Consider the following 19270-nt stretch of genomic DNA (forward strand, 5'->3'; position numbering starts at 1 on the left):
CTTTTAAATTTGTACATTTAAATGTGTATTACCTTTAAAGTAACCTCATTAGCGAGCAGTGTCAGTGCTCCTCTATTAGGTCAACTGGCACCATAATTGGAAGCATTTTGGGTTTAGTCGCTGAACAAAAAGTTTAGATACCTAAATTGGTTGTTAAAACTACAACTTGAAGCACTTTCCATTAGGTTCTTCATGTTTGAGCTGCCCATGACACCCGAATTTGCCCATGATGTATCTCCATTGACTTTCGTGGCAACTCAACTTTTAAATGGAACTAAGAGAAAAAAACAGTTACTTCAAGAATCAGTTGCTTAGGATTCACCATAATACCTGTTATTAGGTACCCGGCAAGTGTATTTTAGTGAACACCCAAGCATTTTATAAGGATCCATTAATGGCGATGTTCTCTTGAGTATGTTTTTTTTTTCTCTTTCTGTGTAGATAAGGCCAATTTATTGATCTGTTAACACACTTTTCCATTAACTGGTATATTGTTACTCTCATAACCCTAAATGAATTTGTTTTATCAAATCATTTCGCACTTTAGATTTTGTATATTTTTATTGAGAATCGCAAAGAAAAAATGTTTTTTTTTTTTTTATCAGTCATCCCTTTCTACTTTGATATTAGGTATGCTTTTATCAGTTTATTTATTTGTGCTCTCTCTCTATCCCTTGAGGACAGATTTTTGCCAGAAGTCCCTCTTGTAATGTAAATGTTAAACCTTTTCATTTAAGTGACATTCTGATAATAAAAAAAAATCTATTACTTTTTTTCTCACCAGCACATTCTGCCACAAATGTAACAAAAAAAAAAAAGTGAAATCTAAGTTGGTCTCATTTACATTACCACTCCCAATCGGGCAGAATGAAAAAAACCTATTAAAATGTATGTATTTTGTTTCAAAAAGTCCATGATTTGTGGGCCTTATGGGGCTTTAGATCAAGATAACGTAGATTCAAAGAGGGTTTGTTTAAAAGGCCCGTTTCGTGCATGGGCTTATGGGTAGAGATGCAGATGAAAAGCTTATATCTCTAGATGTGAACCGCTCGTGCGCTGCCTGATTTTCCAATGCAAGGGACAATTTAGTTTGGCATGTATAAAGAGACATTTAAAGCTTGGAAAAAGCAATTTTTTAAGCAAGATTAGAAGCTCACCTTTGCCAATGTTTTCATGTTTGGGGAAGTTATGTTGGGCAGGACAGTCCAACAATTGTAGGACACTGTTCCGGTTAGCTGTCCAACATGTCCAGCTTTTGAGGATAGTGGAGAGCATTGACTAGTCGGTGAGATCCTCTGATCTGACCCAGTAGAGGTTCTTTTTGTAACACCAACTTGCCACGGGGTGGCTATTTGGGTAAGGTGCGTGGATGGCCATGCACCAATGTTCAATGTTTTGAAAGATGGTCTTTCCTGTTAAGGTAAGAACTTCAGTAACAGGCTGTCGGTAAAATGTAGGGTCTTTACCCAGGACAATCTGTAACCTACTTCCTTTGACCCTTAGACAGCCTTTGTGTCATGAGAGCGGAAACCTTTGACCCAGACTACTGTAAAGATACCTTGATAAGGATGAAGATGGAAGTTCTCAGCTTGTAAAAGTACAACTTAAAAGGCTTATTTTATATGTTTCTGGCCCATGTTTAGTTTATGCTAGTTTTCTGCTCTTGTCTGTTCGCGCACAATCAAGAAGAAGAATTGTACGATAAATCAGGATTAAATAGCCTATTAGTAGAAAATTTTTAAAATTATATGTGCAGCCAATCCATTCTAGGTAATAATAAAACACACTATGTTAACGAAGCAATAGGATTACACATATCTCTATATTGGTCTAAGTTTGTGACATCATGAAGTCAACAGGGATAATAAAACCTTGCTGGCAGTGATGGGGTGAGAAGACAAACAGACATGACATGTACTGTAATACAGCTTTTCTCAACCTGTCTTACGTGTACCCCTAGGGGTACTTCAAAACCTGATTCATTTTGAAACTAACGGTATTTGATAGCAGACATGAATAAGATGGGGGAAGAAAAAGTTGAGTAACCCTGTCTCGGAGAAGAAAGATATGCCGGTAGCGTATATTTAAACTGCTGTGCCGATGGGTAGTGCTGAAATTGGTGTACCTGCAGATATATTTATATATTACATGCTTAGATGTAATTTTAGCAACATTGTTTCCATGTAGCTAAATGATATATATTGCATGTGCTATGACAAACAGGCATTTAGAAATGAACATATCCTTTGCTAATCAAAGTATCAAAGGGGTTAACAGCTTCTGGCTTATCCCATTACTTCCAGATGTGTGTTCAAGTATTTAAAGTTAACTTCATTAGTTCCCCGTTAACACCGTCCTGTTAATAATTACGCACCAAAGGTTTGTAGCTTCGGGGCAAAAATGTTGAATCATTTGCAAAACCGTGGACATTGCACCTGCAACATATTCTTAAAGTGCACTCTGTTTGGGTCCATACCACAGTACCTGCTTGTCCATCTGTATCTGGAAGGCCAACAGGATTTTAGCCCAGTTATTCTCCACAATCCTCTGTGGGATCTCCCATTTGGACATGGTAGGGTTTAGCCCATACTCTTTCCAGATGTTCCTGTACACAATGCTAGCTACTTGTTTGTGCCGTTTAGTGTGCACTGTTCTTGCAAACATCTTATACCCTGCCACTATGTGTTGGACTGTCTCAGAAATCTCTTTACATAGCCTGCACCTTGGGTCCTGTCTGGAGTGGTAGATGCCTGCCTCTATGGATCTGCTACTAAGTGCCTGCGTTTGTGCCTCTTTGAGGCCAGCCCTGTCTAGCCACTGGTAAAGTTTCCCAACGCCAGCCACCTCAGCTATTTGTTGATAGTACTTCCCATGCAGGGTCTTGGCGTGCCATGGTACTTTCTTTACCTTGCTCTGGGTTTTATCCAGGACCGTGGCCTTGACCGATACTGTCAACCTTCTTTCTGGCTGGTGTACAGTCTCTGGGTGTTGGACACCTATGTAAATTGTGAGTAGCTTTCGTGTCTTCAAATTAGCAGTGTCCGTGTCCTCCATTGACCAGCTCGCTTTGCCAGAAGGGTATCTGATGACTGGCAAGGCGTATGTGCAGATCTTGTTCTTTCCATTGAACCAGCGCTTAAGGATCTGGCTTAACCTTTGGTGGTACTTAGACGTTGCTGCCTTCCTTGCTTCCTCATCATGGTTCCCATGTGACTATTGCATACCAATGTACTTGTAGCTGGTCTTTACTTAATTGGTCTTAAGTGTATTTCTCCTTTTTACTACAATCCGGCTGCACTTCTCTAGTCTGAATGACATCCCAGTGTCTTCATTGTAAATCCCTGTCAGGTGGATCAGCAAGTCAGTGGCATCGCTCTTGGCATCCAGCTTGATGTCATCCATATAGAGGAGGTGGCTGATAGAAGTTCTACCCTTGAAGTTGTACCCATATCCGGTCCTTGTGATTAGCTGGCTGAGGGTGTTCAAGCCTATGCAGGACAGCAATGGGGATAGTGCATCATCTTGGTGTATGCTGCGCTTGATGGTCACTTGAGTTGTCTTCCGGACAACTATATATATATATATATATAGATATATATATATATATATATATATATATATATCTATATATATATATATATCTATATATATATATATATATATATATATATATATATATATATATATATCAATAGTCCTGTTCTGCCATTAAATTAAAAGACCATAGAATGGTATATCTATTAAAAGAGCCAATAGGTCCCGATAACCTGACTGGAGCCCTTCATGACCTTTGCTTTTTGCTGATATGGCCAATATTGATTTTCTCCACTACCGTTTAAGGGGTCAGGCTGCAAGTCATTTAACTGGCAAACAAAGAAATTACGCTTCATTATGTGAATATTAAATTCTTTATTAAATTAATCAGACTGCCTGAAGATTTTATTTTTAATGTTTTGAACACTGTATTTGTTGTGGAAATATTGGTCTTAAAATAATGTGGCAGATGGTGGCACCACCTGCACAGCTATTGACCTTATTTGCCCTGCATTCAACCTCTTCCTTCTCATTCCCTCCAAAGTCTTTCAGAATAACTGGGTAGGAAACAAAATAGAGTGGAAAAATTAGGTCATTACTCCCCATCATATTATAATATGTATATTTTTGTTAGTGGCTTGAGAAGGTGGTCCACACACCTAGAGGCCGCTTAATTTCAAAGTGATAGTAAATGAATAACATGAAATGCTCTACAAGTACTTTTAAATGCATTCTTTAAAAACAAAAAAACACTTACCCCAGGTTGAAGCTATCAACAGCTCTCATTGCTAACACTGCCGCTTGCAATCGATCCCATTAAAATCAAGGGGAACACTTTCCATTTAAGCTTATGGGGGTCGTTGAGCCAGAGGTGACTGGAAGTAGGTATATCATGTGCAGAGAGATCTATCTGGCCAAACACATATCCTGCAAGGAAAACAGTTGAGGGCTGGGAAAAGAAGCACACACATATGGGGGGGATTCTGAAAAATCCCACCATGAATTTGAAAGGGGGACACCATGAAAATGTAAAGGGTCCACACAGCTATTATTAAATATGTCCGATTTAATAAAACATCATTGTGTAATAGCCTCTGAAACCTATTGCCTGGCTCCTGGAAATAGTTTTTTTTTCCCCCGACACCTCTTTGGAACATAGCACTTTAGCATGGAATGAATTTGCATAATGTTGTTGTTCCACGGGAAATATCCTTTCACCCCGTTTGTGTTTAGTTCCGTTAGTACGAAGCAAGAATTGAGTTAAGTAGTGTGATTTGCTGCCATTTTGACCCTTCACCATTGGTCCAAAAATCTCAGACACTGAAATAAAAATATTAAAAAGAAAAGTTGCAGACAAACAGAAACCCAATCTTCTCCTTTCCCCTGGGGACAAAGCTTGTTGGCCAAAATCTATCGGCGGCCTCCTTCTGCACATCAAAGTCCTATGGCTGGAAGTATTAAAACATGTTTTTAATCTTGCTTTCTGATGAGGAGGCCTTTCGCAGTGGTATTTATTATAAAATCCCGCTGGTCATGCCTCTTCCTTTTGTCCTGTTTATATGGAACTTCCCATGCACTGCTGTAGGAAGTATCACTTTCACAAAGAACATTGCTGCCGACCCTTCGTTTGGGGCCTGTCTTGGAAAAACCCATATGGCCAGAACAATCTAATCCTTTATTGTGCCAGCTTGTTGACATAGCTACTGGCCTGTAGTGGGTTTTTTCCCTAGAAAGTCAAAATCTGTCTTGCAGGCTTCCAGAAGACAAATGTAAAGTCTGTTCCATTCACAAAACAATATGCAAGCATGTGTAAGGATGTGTGTGTGTGTGTGTATGTGTGTTTGTTTGTATATGTATATATAATATATATATATATATATCTTAGTGTATGTATAAATACATTAATTAAGGAAGTGCGTTCGGACAGATATAGCTCCTGCAAGCTAAGGAGCTGGTGTTGGGAGCAGGGACTTCACCGACATTTTGTTTGTTTTGGCTATTAGCTAAATTATTTGTTCTCTTTATACTTCTGGTTTTATTATTTTTCTGTTAAAAAAATAATAATAAAAAAAAATAAATCACAAGTCTAAAATAATAATGGAAAAACTAGCTGTTGCGCTTCACATTCCACTTGCTTGAAATATCTGATTATTTTTTACTAAATTCTAGAGAAAATAAATATTTTTTTTCCAATAATTGCCAGATTTCTGCTTTTGATACCATTATTATTATTTATTATTATGATTATTATTATTGAGCCCTTCTCGGTAATGTACCTTAGAGGGGAAAATAAAAGTTTTCTCCTAGTCCAAGAAAAAAAGCACAGGGCAACAGATTTGGTTTAATCTGTGTCCGTGAGTAAAAAAAATATAGTAAATCGGTAAACGTGGTTGATTTTCTATGCGTGTAGCAGTTCTTCTACCGTGGCGCAAAACTTTTTCATTAACTTTCATTGCCTCAGACCTGCAGAAATAAAATATGTATATATGTGTTAACTGAAACACTTGGAGCCATGAAGAAAGTATAGTCAAGTAATGATTTATTTGTCTCCTTTATTATTGGAACAATTTGTTGGGGGGTTGAGGTGTAATTTTGATGGTCACCCGATTGCAGGGCAGGATCGGGGTCGTAAATTGTTCCAACGAGGCCAGGCATTTATCAAAAATGAGTGGCGCAAGAAACGTTCCCACTTCAGCCTTCAAAAATGCAACTGTATCTAGAGGTCATGAGGAACCTCTAACAGCTGTTCAACAAGCACTCCGCATTGTCCTTAATTGTCTGTGCTCTTTTGGAACAGCAGTAATTCTTGTTTATATTGTCAAGAACTTTTTCCCTGTGCAACACAAGTGCAGCATCCTCAGGGGTCACATGCTTAACCCCTGCGCATGGTAACAATGCAGATGTCCTCCTTTTGTCTTCCTTAATGTGCACTCCAACACAATGAGGAGAAGAAACACAGGCTACAGGCTTCAACAGGTCCAGATAACTTATTGTCATTTAGTCACAAAGAGAACATATTTCTGCCCCATCCCAAACTTGTTTTGTGTTTTTTGGTCACAATCATTTTCAGTCATCAATGGGAAAAGAGATTTTTTTTTTCTCTTTTCTCTAAATTGCTCTTTTGACCTTTTACTACTTTTTTGTTTTTATTCCACTGTTACAAAAAGAAAAGTACACAACATTGCAGTTTGTTAAACCGAAGCCTGAAACAACTTAATTGCCTGTCTTATCAGTAACAGGATCCTTATAAAATATTCTATTTCTGTAAATAATCTTGAATTAGACTGTGGATTTTTCTGATCGCATATTTGTTTAATCTGCACGTAAATTCTGAAAATCTTTCATCTCCTGCATTGTATTAATTATCTTTTCGTTTGCTCAGTTTCATTTTTTCGACATTTATATAAACATACTTTCCGCGAACCACCACGTTTTCTTTGAGGGAATTTAGAAAAGGAATGATTGCAAAAAATAATAATAATAATAAAGCTTGTAAATAAATTCAGGTTTATCTTTAGAATTTTACCTTTAATATTTGTCTAATATTGCGTAAAAATATGAAGCCGGCGTTGAAAGGTTAAGAACAACTATGTGAGTACTTCTGATGTTTTTCTTTCACCAATTGAGCAACCTTGAGGCTTCAAACCATAATTGTGTATACTAACTCAGCCTTTATCAATAGTCATTTCCCACCGATGCATGGGATTCCATGTCAGCCCTTCAGAATTTAAGTGTCTGCGGCAAATTTGTATTTAAACCCAACCTAAGCAGGCACAAGGACTAGAAGAGTCCACAAAAGAATGTATAACAAAGGACACTTTCTGCTCCACTTCTTGTGCAAAAAACATATGTTCACCCAAGCAGTCAGCCACTGAAATAAAGACAGCCTGTAAGCCCCCAGACAAAAGCCATGTTCTCTCTTCGCCTTTGCTATGTTTTCAAACATATTCACTGCCCGGGCACCGTCCTGTCATCTGGCTTCTCTTGGTTAGCCGATTTATCATTCTTTACCTCTCCCCCATATTTGCCTTCATTTTTTTTTTTCACTTCATATAACTCAGCCCATAAGACGTGACTGATCTGCGATGCCTGGTGTTAAGAGGTCCTGGAGGTGGGGTGGTGGATGGATTACTTGTGGTAAAAGGTTAACCTCGCACTCACCCACAGATTTAAAGATTCCAAATAAATTCACAATTTTTTTTTATCCCACTTGGCTCCAAAATGTACCTCTCTGGCATTATAACCTTGTGCCACAGACACGTTTAAACAAATTACTCACAGGCAGAATTATTGATCATCAAGACTTGACAAAGCACCAACTTTTGAAAAATCTAAGTTAACTCACACGGGAAAAAGGAGCCAATTTCTTTTTTTTTTAAACGGTAAGCTTTTATCTGTCTGCTCCTGTCTCCAATGGGCTACTGTAACATACATTTCTGACAACTTTCCTACATAAGAAAATCCAAAACCCAAAATAAACATGCTATTTCAAAATACCTTGTTACCGAGATCGGACAGGGGTGTATTTTGTAAGTAACCTAACACTTTGCAGACTTCTAAACGGAGTCCTGAACAGACCGTAACTGTCCAGTAACGGGATGTATGTTATACACCTTTGCGTGTGTATGTATATGTATGTGTGTATATATATGTATCTATATGTATATATGTGTGTGTATATATATATATATATATATATATATATATATATATATATATACAGTATTTCACATTGCAATAGTCCCATTAGATTGCCTTAAAAACCACTGGTCTCTTTTTTGTTTTTTTGTACTCTGTCCTTTTAAAAGGATGGGGAGCCATTTAAACTTTTTTGTCTTCGTGTTTTATAATATATGTTATTAATATAAATTATACATAGTTTTAAATGTTATCAAAGCATATATTCGTAGTTGTAATCGAAAATGTAAGGTTTAAAATAGGGTTTGACAAATCAGTGTAAAATTTAAGAGCCAGTAAAGTGTGTATGTATGTGTGTGTGTGTGTGTGTGTGTGTGTATATATATATATATCTATATATATATATGACCTCAGTTAACCCTTTGAAAGATGGTCTGCTTGGATTTTTCAAGAACTGGAATAATAGAAAACAAAAAAATATATATTTTGTGTTCACAATGTTATCCATTAGTGTCTATCTAGACACACAAGCATAGAAAGCGAGGCAGATATAAAACTTACATAGCGTATGCATAAGATACTGTTCTAATGCAGCTTGTCTTAGTAAGTAGGCAGAAGGAATGAAGCCCCAATTTCCTATCAGGAATAATAAAAAAAGCCACTTGTTTTAGCAGCGGCTGTTAATGTACTGTACGTGAAAGATTTAAGACTTACTTGGAAAGATTTGCTTCTGTTTTATTAGGGCTGCCATTGAGAAAGCAAGAGCAGAACTTGAGAGAGGTGCTTCGAGATTTCTTAATGGGCTGTCAGGGGCAAGACACCCGGTCTGGGTTTCGCCAGCGTTCTTCCTGTGCATTAAAAGCAACAGGGGCCTAGCAAGCTCATACAGAAGTATGAATTACTTGATGCTTTCTCTGTTCCATCTGGTCAGCCACGTCTCATACAATTAATCACTTACAGAATCTTTGCATTGGATTTAACGTTTCAGCTGTACCTGTGCTGGGTGTGTATATGTGTGTATGTGTGTTGGGGGGGGGGTTAAGCATAAAATAGCAAGTTTAATAACATTGGGCGCCAAACTCCGAGCAGCTGGCTTCTATAAACAACACTTCTCATCCGCTTCTCACCTTTACAATACTATTATTTTACCGGATGCTTACTCAAAGAAATATGAGATTATTTATATGTATGCATATATATCTAAAATGATTTATATAGTTACATATTTATATATGCTTGTATGTGCATTAAAAGCCCACTAATCCTGCATCAATTAACTAAATATGCCCCTTTTGTGTACTTTACACTAAAAAAAAAAGCAACTTAACCTCCACTAAGTGCAGGAGATCTAAAAAAAAAAAAGAAAATCAAGACTGGTTTGAAAAATTGTCTTATATGTTTTCGCATTAACTCCTTAATACCCAGAGGGTCCCATTTGCTGCAAATGGAAAGTACTTAAATGTTCATTTGAACAATTTCTCCTTTTTTGCACTATGGTACCGTGGTGCCGTTTGGCAGATTGTATGCCTTCATTTGCACGTTTATTCGTACAAAATAGGTTTTAAAGGAAAGAGCAAAAACAAGAAGCAATGCACTCAGAAAAACAAATGGGGACAAGAAGTGAAATATAGGCACCTTTTGCTTTTTTAATTCGCTGTAGTATAGGGTTGTTTAATAGTTCATGAGCTCAAAATGGAGCAGCGGACATTATGAAAGCATTAGATTTTGTTATTAATGTTGTGTTTGGCCTCTACGCCATGTTGGGGCATATTGTAAATATTATTTTCATTGGTCAGCTATTATACCTAATATACCATATGTAATAATGTTACTAATATAGTTACAGTTTTTATCAGCATGTCCATAATCTCTACTGGAAGACAAAATGGGTCTGGGTTGAGGTCAGACAGCATGCAGATGAAATAAATGGTGTATTTTGCCATGTTCCCCATGCAGTTACACAGTTTTAGTGATCTTTTTTTCATGCACATCCGAACAGCAAAATGTGTACTTCTTCTCCATGTTGTGTGCTTGTCGGTGTGTGTGAGGGAAGGGGGGTCAAATTATAAGTGTATGCCCTATGGGAGGTAGAGAGACAATCTAGTGCCTCCTCTATGCCCCCTGCCCTTTGGGATGGAGGTTGTTAAAGCCAAATTACCCTTTTGTAGAGGCACAGAGCCCATACTATGCATTTTCCCATCCCTCTTATCTTCTGTCCTGTGGAGGTGAAGTATGTAGTTATTAAAAAAAAAACCAAAAAAAAAAAAAAACATTAAAAATAACAAATTAAATAAACCCAGTCTATTCAATGCACTCTTTGGGCATTCTGCATGTGGTGGCTGAGATTGCCATTTCATTGGTTAAAGTAGCCATTTTTTTTCTGGTTTTTGGAGACTTCGTTTTTAGTGCATGTATTACAATCTCAAAATACTGAGACTTTTTCGATAGTTGCAACACCCCTATACATGACCCCCCCCCCATTGACTACTCTTTATTTTTTGCAATTAGAAGTATTATCATTGGGTTTGGATAACAGTAGCTGCTTTCGGTAATCTGTCTAACAATCTGTGTAACAATGTTAACCCAACTACTTAGCAGTGAAAGCAGCATTTAGCACGCTCCACTGCCAAGTTTCCCCTTAGATCTCTGGGGACCCATTCTGCACTGCAGTAAAAAAAGAGATCAGAAAGGAAAAATAAGGCAGCGTGCATGTTTGCCATTCATTGTTACTATCCTGTAAGGACGGCTCTGCTGGAAAGAGCAAAACGAAAATTAAAATTATAAATGTGAAGATTAGCAGACTGAATAGGTGCACAAGTGCCTTGGGTTCCTAATTTAAATATATGTATTGTAATAAGTGCTGCTTAAATTGTTGGCCATATATAAATAAAAGATGATGATGATGATGATAATAATAATAATAATAATAATAAATAAATAAAAACACCAACCATGTTATTGCTAGTGAAATAGGCCAGTGATTACGCTCTTTGTCCTGATCAAAGAGGGACAGTTGCCATGTATGTAACCATTGTATTAATTTACTAGTTATTAACTATAAGATTATTATTATTATTATCATCATCATTATCTGGGTAGCAATGGTACATGTGTCCACTATACTAATACCGGTACAATATTATAGAATAAACAAAAAAAGGAGCGTTTTTTAAGAAATGAATGCACATTATCATTGAGAAGTGAAGAAATCTAATAGAAATGGGAGCTATTTTATACTATATGAATACTTGAATGTTATGATGTTTTAAAGTGGTATGGTTCAATAGATTTGCTTAGAGAATCTTTCCATACTGAAGCATTTTGCTTTATATGATACTATATCTTGCAATGGGCATAATAATCTTAAAAAAAAAAACAAACATAATACATGCCCAAAAAACTGTAACATTGTAGAGGTCATGTAAACAAATGCACCACCAATCTCAGGCTTGGTGATCATCTTCAAAAACAACACTGATAATATAATTCTGGTGGGAAACATTTAAATAGAAAATACCCATATTATTCTATTAGTGGATACAGGAACTGCCCAACATTAAACCACCACGAATCTTTGGATACCTGTCCTGCTGAGTATATTCCACTTCTTGAAGATGTATTATAAGAGGCAAAGATGACGACACAAGTGCCATTGTGTCCCCATAAAGCACTCTAATGGCTCCATGTTTATCCAACAGAACAGAGATAAGAATACTTACCTATGGGAGCATGGCTCCACAGGGGGCATTACTGTGTCTTTATGCCTTCTCTAGAAAGCTAAATCCCTTTAACATAAATAATTGGGAGTAAACATCTGACATATATTTTTTTAATCACCCAACAGTTCAGTATGCAGTTTTGTTATAGTGATATCATTTGAACTAATAAAATAATTATATATGTATATACCACCAAACTGTGACATATTGTAATTACGTTGGTGGAAGTAGGTCCATAGAGGGCAGTCCATCTCTATTACAGGGCATGTCCATGTCACCAGGGTCCCAATAGAAAAATATATATAGAGTTCATCATGGTGATTGTCGGTGTGGCAATATGACTAGAATATGTTTCTAGATAAATGTATTCCCCTTCTGGAGACTCTGGAGTCTGCCCCAGTACACCTTGCCATAAGCAACAGGTCACAAGGAGAAGTCCAGCTCATTCAGGAAACAGTGGAAAGAAAGTGTCCACAGTGTGCAAACATTGAGAAAAGCACACATGCCCTTGTAAAAAAAATCTAGCCCCTGATAAGGCAAGAATAACTCCAGTGGAAGGAAGTGTTTGTTATCCATTGTGCTGACCTCTTGCCCTGGACTACAGAAGATCTCCATTAGTTCAAGATAGCAGATGAAGGCTTCACTCAACCCTAAGGGGAAGCAGCGGTCAGGGGACCATTATCCGTCATCAAACATTATTAAAAACTGTGGTGTAAGAAGACTTTTGCAGTGTTTTGCAGGTCACGTAGTTGATCCACTTTTTTTATATTGATAATGCAGTTGTTTGACCAATTCACCAGTGGTAATATGTATCCGTTATTCTTCTTTTGTTTGCTTAGGTACACACTTTCGTTAAAGAAAATATATTGATGTGAGATAATGCATAATATCTGCTATTTTGCTTTCAAAAAGAATAAATAATATAAAAAACATATTGTAGTGCAAATCTCTGATTACATTATTTCAAGAATAATTGCAGATTCAGTTTTCACAAACAAATGCCTCCTATTTAAAGCGTAACTAGGACAAATGTTCTACTGGGGTAGATATGTCCCTAGAAGTTTATCCACAAAAAGTTCTATTTAATTAAAATAGAAGCTGCCGTCCGTGGCAAATTTCCAGAAAAAGCTTTTGATACCAGCCTTTGCATTATGGCTACGAAAATCACTGGTTGGATATAAAAAAAAAAAATACTTGTGAGTCATCTTTAGCTCTGAATTTGTTATTGTATTAAAGCGATTAGGTATGGATGAAATACTGTTCACGCATAGTTCAATAAATTAACCGTTGTCGGCAAAAGGTTAAAACTTCAAAGTTTCTAGTAAATGTGCCACACATATTGACCAAAGTCCAAATATATGCTGCTCATTTGTGGCCATCATTTCCTATATTGATTATGTTGGTGAATTTGCAATAATAATAATGAACATATATCGATTTTCTGTCCTTATTTGCCTATGAGCTTTTTAATGCATTTTATGTCTTTTCTGCCTTCTTTACTCATTGATTTAATTTGCTTCATAGAACGGTTTATTAGAAGAGATTGTTAAAGAAGAATTGACTGTTAAAGAGAGGTGTGAAATAATAAGAAGCCTATGGCCATTGCTCGTAGACCATCAGAACCTGGAACAAGAATGAAGAGAGAGAGGTGAGGACAACTAATATGAACCCATTGTATGTATAATATGAGTGCAAGCATAGACTTCTTCTTGTAGAACCATTGTGTAAATGTCCACAGTTTCATCCTCATCTTCGACCTGATAGACTTCCTTATGACCACTAATATGTTGCTTTGTGGGTCGGGAAGAACTTAATGTTTTCAGCGTATCCCACCATTATTGTAACTCTCTTCATGGATAGGAATAATTACATAAAATGTACACTCCAGAACATACTCATAGCCAGCTGTCGATTCAGTAGCAGGTTCATGAAACCTAGAAACGTTAGAATGGGGTAATTTTTTTAAATGCGTCTATTACACACATTCCTAGTCTTTCGAAATTTGGTCCTTGTACGATTGACTTACAGTTATGAAGGAGTTATGAGGAATCTGGAATATAAGGAGCTTTCTTAGAAAAACAGGGGGTCATCGGGGCAAATGTGTTTCTTAATTTGCATTGTTCTGGAGCAGATGCAATCCCCAGAGTAATTAATGATTTTTTAAGTTTTTATTAGACTCTACAGTTCTTTGCATGACAATCTAATGGCACATTTTTTATGAACCAAATTATTTTCCTTGTGGAAAAAGCACCTCCAAAACAGGAAAATTCTGAGTGAGGTGTGGATCAAAAGAGAGGAGAGTGGTGGGATGGGACTGAGAAGGACTAATGTTCTTAGTTATATGGAAATATATGATGTGGTTTAGAGTAATTATTTTTGTTATTATTATTATTATTATCCTTTATATTTGCTTTTACGCAGCGCTTGTCCTATCTCTGTGACTTGTTTAGTTGAAATTGCATTATACCTTATATCAGAGTTTTGCGATATATTTAGTAATATCTCTGACCAAGCATTTTCATTTGTACTGCAGTTGGAGATATATAACCTTTCCTACTCTTTAGGAGAACGCAGGATAAGCTTTCTAGAATTGCCTAGGTTGGAAATATATATATATATATATATATATATATATATATATATATTTAATAAAAAAAATAAAATAGGTTAGCTTTGATGATTCTGTTGCTTTGGTTTGAATTAAATATTGCGATATTAAAATAAAAATCACTTTTCCCGCATGTCAGGAACCTATGGAAAGTTTAATAGTGCTAACACTGGAATGTATGTGAAAACCCATACATCAAGAGTGAGGCATGAAACACAAAACAAAAATATCTGCTTTAAATCCAAAGAGAACGCGGTGTTTGAGGTATCAGAACGAAATGTTACCATGTACCAACACGAGATACCTGAGACAATTACAACATTGTGGATGTGTTAAAAGAAAGAGGCCAGGATTTCCTCAATTGATAAGTTTGTTTATGGTAGGTGACAGCAGACAGACAAATTTTTCAAGTGACTGCCAAAGCCATCTTTTCTTTTTTAACTTTTTTTTTTTTTTTTAAATGACCCTATTTTGACCTGACAGCAAAGAGGTCACCCCCTCGGCACTTAACCTGCAAATATCCCACTACTCATTAAAACAGGAGGGGCGACTTAACAGCTGGGAATATGGTGCATATACTACGGAACGGGCTTCACAATAATGGACATTACAACCAAATTACATGGGGGTTTAGCAAGAAGAAAAAATGGGGAGTTACCCATCTGCTGCCTTTTACCAGCCAGAAGAATAAAGTAACAACACCAATCAAGCAAAAGAAATTGTGCCTTCATCGGGGCGGAATTTTAGTTAGCAAAGAACATACGTTTTAAATAGGGAAATTTGCAACCAAATTAGGAAGAAAACATGATGATAAAGTCACCATCTGCTTCCTTTACCCATCAGTGTGATTTTTAACCCATTTTCTACCTGGGTCATTTTGGATGATTGTGCTTTGATGGAACTTCATCCTTTGTAAAAATAAATAAATAATAAAAAAAATGTTCTATGGTATTTTGATTAGAATGTGGTAAAAAGCAAACATATAAGATCCCCCCCCCCCACAATCATTACCTGTCCCTAGGTCAAGAAGTAGCATTTGTATAGTTTGCAGATATAAATTAAGTAAATGTGTTTTTTAAACATGAATTGCATGTCACCATGAGGTCATACAATTGTAAATAAATTAGATCCACCATGTCTGGGTTCACATGATTCATGTGATTCAGATGTAAATATGCCAGCTTCAACCCAATACTTAGTCATAGCATTTCATGCAAATCGCCTCTCATTTCCCATGATCCTTCAGTAACAATTTGGATTCTACTATCAACTGATACCACTATATAGGAGGACTCTGCCTATGTCGGATGACGCTTCAGATGCACCTTTATCACTGTTTCTTATTATTATTATCTTTTATTTATATAGCGCCAACAATTTATGCAGCGGTTCTTACAATACATTAATTCAAGGGGTATGACAAGACGAGAATTGACAGACTAAGACAAACCGATACATTAGGTGGAAAGGGCCCTGCTCGCAAGCTTAGAATCTTGAGGACTAACTATTTTTTTTAAAAGTTGGAAATAGGGGTACATTTTGTATTAACGGCTAAACGAAACACAAGAGAAATATGTTTATTATATTGAATATGGTTTTAGAATCTTGTAGTAATATTTCAAAATTATAAGATATTTTGGAGGTCACTGTTTTTCAATAGATCGACAAAGATAGATTGTTTTTATCATAATAATTATTTTATATAATGCCAAAAATTTACCCAGTGCTTCTTACAATACGTATATCTGAGGGTAATTAATAGACTAAGACAAACCTATACATTCGGTAAGGACGGCCCTGCTCCCAATCTCTAGAAGAATAAAGATATTTATAGCGCTAGAAAGCTATGTGGAAATATACAAAGTTCTAAAAGATAAACTTTTTTTTCAATCAAAATTAACAGTTCATCTGAAGGGTACATAAATCATTACTTAAGATGAAAACTTCCTGAAGCCTTTCCCATTTAGTGAATGTGAATGCTGAGTATCTACGTGTAGACTGCTCAGGATGGTCAACATCAGATTCCTTGATTGAAGAAGTTTTCTTAGTCAAAGTGTAGTGAAAACACAAGAACTTGATGAAAGAATGATAAGTGGGTAAGAGTTTTTAGCAGACAAGAGGGATTAGGTGCTGGGGACATGTTTAGCCAAGAACAAAGGAGATCAAGAGAAGATAAGTGTTTAAGAATTTTGAAGGGGCGTCCAGACAGTCAACATGGATCCGATATGTTTGACTTTTTGATTTTTTGATATGGCCTTGGGCCTATGTAGGGATAATTAAGGATTTTCTACAATAAATATTTGCCTTTCAATAACAAATCAGCATAGAGGATATTTTAATCTTTCATTCACAGCAATGACGCATTTTAAAACTGGGTGGGTTATTAGATTCTTTGTAATAAAAATAGTTCTTCAAATATCGTCTGCCTTTTCGTTTTCAAAAATAAATTTTTGTTATACAGTCTTTAGGAATGCTGCACTAGGGGGGAAAACAATGAACGTTGTAGTAATGGACAACAGATATTCAGGAAATCAATGGTTGACATAGCCAAGGTTTGGACAGGCGTCTCAGGTAATCACAGATGGTTGCTTGGTCAAAGAGGGAGCCTTTTGATCTCTGGGTAAGGGGGAGAGTAGTTTGGATCCACTCTTTGTGCTATATCATCTCTGTTGAAAGGTTACCCTCACCCCTCACCACCCAGTAGTGTAGCTTGGCTGAGCAATACCATAAGCCTGACCCAGGGCAGCACCCTAGTCGCCCCCACCAGTTACATCCTCAGCTGCTGTCCTCAATGCTGGGATGTCATGTCCTGGTGCTCTGCATTTTAAGGACGCGCGAGGCCAATTAAGTTTGCTTTGCTTTGCTTTGCTTTGCTTTGCTGGCTAGGTGCGTTCTTCCATAGTGTATACGGAACAATGTTGTGCCAGGGAGGCATATCATCAAATAGGCCAATCTGCCCCCCAAGTATGGCGCAGAGAGGCTGCCACATCCCTGGAAAGGTCGCCCTAAGTCAAGTCAGCCTAGGCCAGAGGTTGTGAGGTTGTGAAGATTGAGGTGTTGTCCTAATGCCCAACTAGGACACGTTGCAAGGCTCTACTATGTATCTGTTATAATCAGTGGTTATTGTTGAAAGGATGCTCCAACCATCATATGCACTTTAATATATAGTTGAGTGTCACCTTCAAAAATGAATTTTGTTTGCGTGCACATGCATGTGATCGCTTATGAGAATCCCCTCTTTTTCTCAATCCTTAGCTTTTTACGAATTGTTCTTCCTGCTATGTTGTATTTATTATGACTCTAGTTATTGTGCTTTTGTATTTAGATAAGTCTGTGTTAGCTTCATTAATGCCTGAGGAAGGGACCTAACAACTTGGTCTCGAAAGCTCGCAATCAAACTCTCAGTTAGCCAATAAATGGTATCATTTTAACTATACTTTTCTCCTTATGACTCTAGCAGCATACCCCTAGAAACAACCGAAAAAAAATCTGCTCTCCATATGACCCTTGAACTTTGCCTGGCTGTCCCATGGCCAGATTATTTTTGTTTTAGACCCTTCTGACCTGTGCTGACTCCTCCAGTCTTTCACCTGTGCTCCTTATCAATTACCAGGCACTGAATGACACCAGCTCAGCATCAATAGGTATGTTTTAGCACTTAGCATATAGTCGGAGCCTCCATTGTACTCAAAAAAGAGGTCTATGGGTTGCAAATGCATTCCAAAGACAATTTAATCGCGCAGAACTTCTACCATGACGTGTCCATTAATCACATGCATTAATACCATTAGTAGAAAAGTGTCATGTTTTTAAATATAGGTCATCTTTTAGTGGGTTAATCTACCTTCAGAAACCATTTTTCCTACCCCTCTTGGATAAAATTAGCAGTACAAATATAATATCTTTGAAACCTTGAGTGTGTTGAAACGAAGTTTTTTTTGGTTTGCTATCTCACCAGCTGTGTGACATTGCCTAACCCAGGGATCTCGGGGACAAATTGGCTTATCCCCACTTGTAAATCCTACACCTATTATTATCCTATTATTATTATATTTATTATTGTTATTATTATTATTACCTTTTATTTATTAAATGTCAACGAATTACACAGCGCTGTACAGTTGAATTAGGAGAGTTAACACACGCATGAACACATACAGACACATTGTGAGCTGCTATGGTACTTTATAGAACGTTCCTTGCAGGAATGGTAGGCTTATAAGGGCCCCACTCATGAGTTTACGATCTATTAACATATGTAACATTTTAATTAACTATTTTAACTAAAAGTGGGATTGAAATGCTATCTGTACTGGTGGATTTACTCATGGTCTTATATATACCTGGGATTGACTCGGAGTCTCCAAGAGAAGGGCGCTTCTTCTTTCTGAGTGCAGTGGAGGAGCATAGGGCAATGGGAAATAGGGAATGATAACACTCCCCACCCACTTTCGTCCCACCTCCACCAATTAAAGGCTGCCTGGAGCTAGCCCCACCCATGTGTGAGACACCCTGCTCTATGCATAGGTAGCAAGTTTACAACTGTGCTGAGAACAGTTGGTGGTGCCCGGAAGGCAGGGATGTAGACAAAAATAAAAGTGGAGATCTTCTACGTTTTTAATTTCCGTATTACAATTGTGAAATGTATCAGTAGTTTTCAGCCATTATGCTACTTCAGTGTTGTCCAACTCCATTCTCAAGAGCCAGAATCCTGCCAGAATGTTAGAATTTGCCTAATTAACATGTAATCAAACAATTAACATTGGGCATC

The 19270-nt window shown here is 37.1% G+C and overlaps 1 long non-coding RNA gene across 1 annotated transcript in view; it reads left to right on the forward strand.

The window, feature by feature from the left end:
* The window catches only part of LOC128467440 (uncharacterized), a 38665-nt gene extending 25139 nt beyond the window's left edge, over positions 1-13526 (forward strand). The window contains exon 2 of the long non-coding RNA XR_008345726.1: positions 13416-13526. This is a non-coding gene — a long non-coding RNA (uncharacterized LOC128467440). The remainder of the gene's footprint in view (positions 1-13415) is intronic.
* The last annotated feature ends 5744 nt before the right edge of the window (positions 13527-19270 follow it).

Source organism: Spea bombifrons, chromosome 10, assembly GCF_027358695.1.
Source record: "Spea bombifrons isolate aSpeBom1 chromosome 10, aSpeBom1.2.pri, whole genome shotgun sequence".
Classification (NCBI taxonomy): domain Eukaryota; kingdom Metazoa; phylum Chordata; class Amphibia; order Anura; family Pelobatidae; genus Spea; species Spea bombifrons.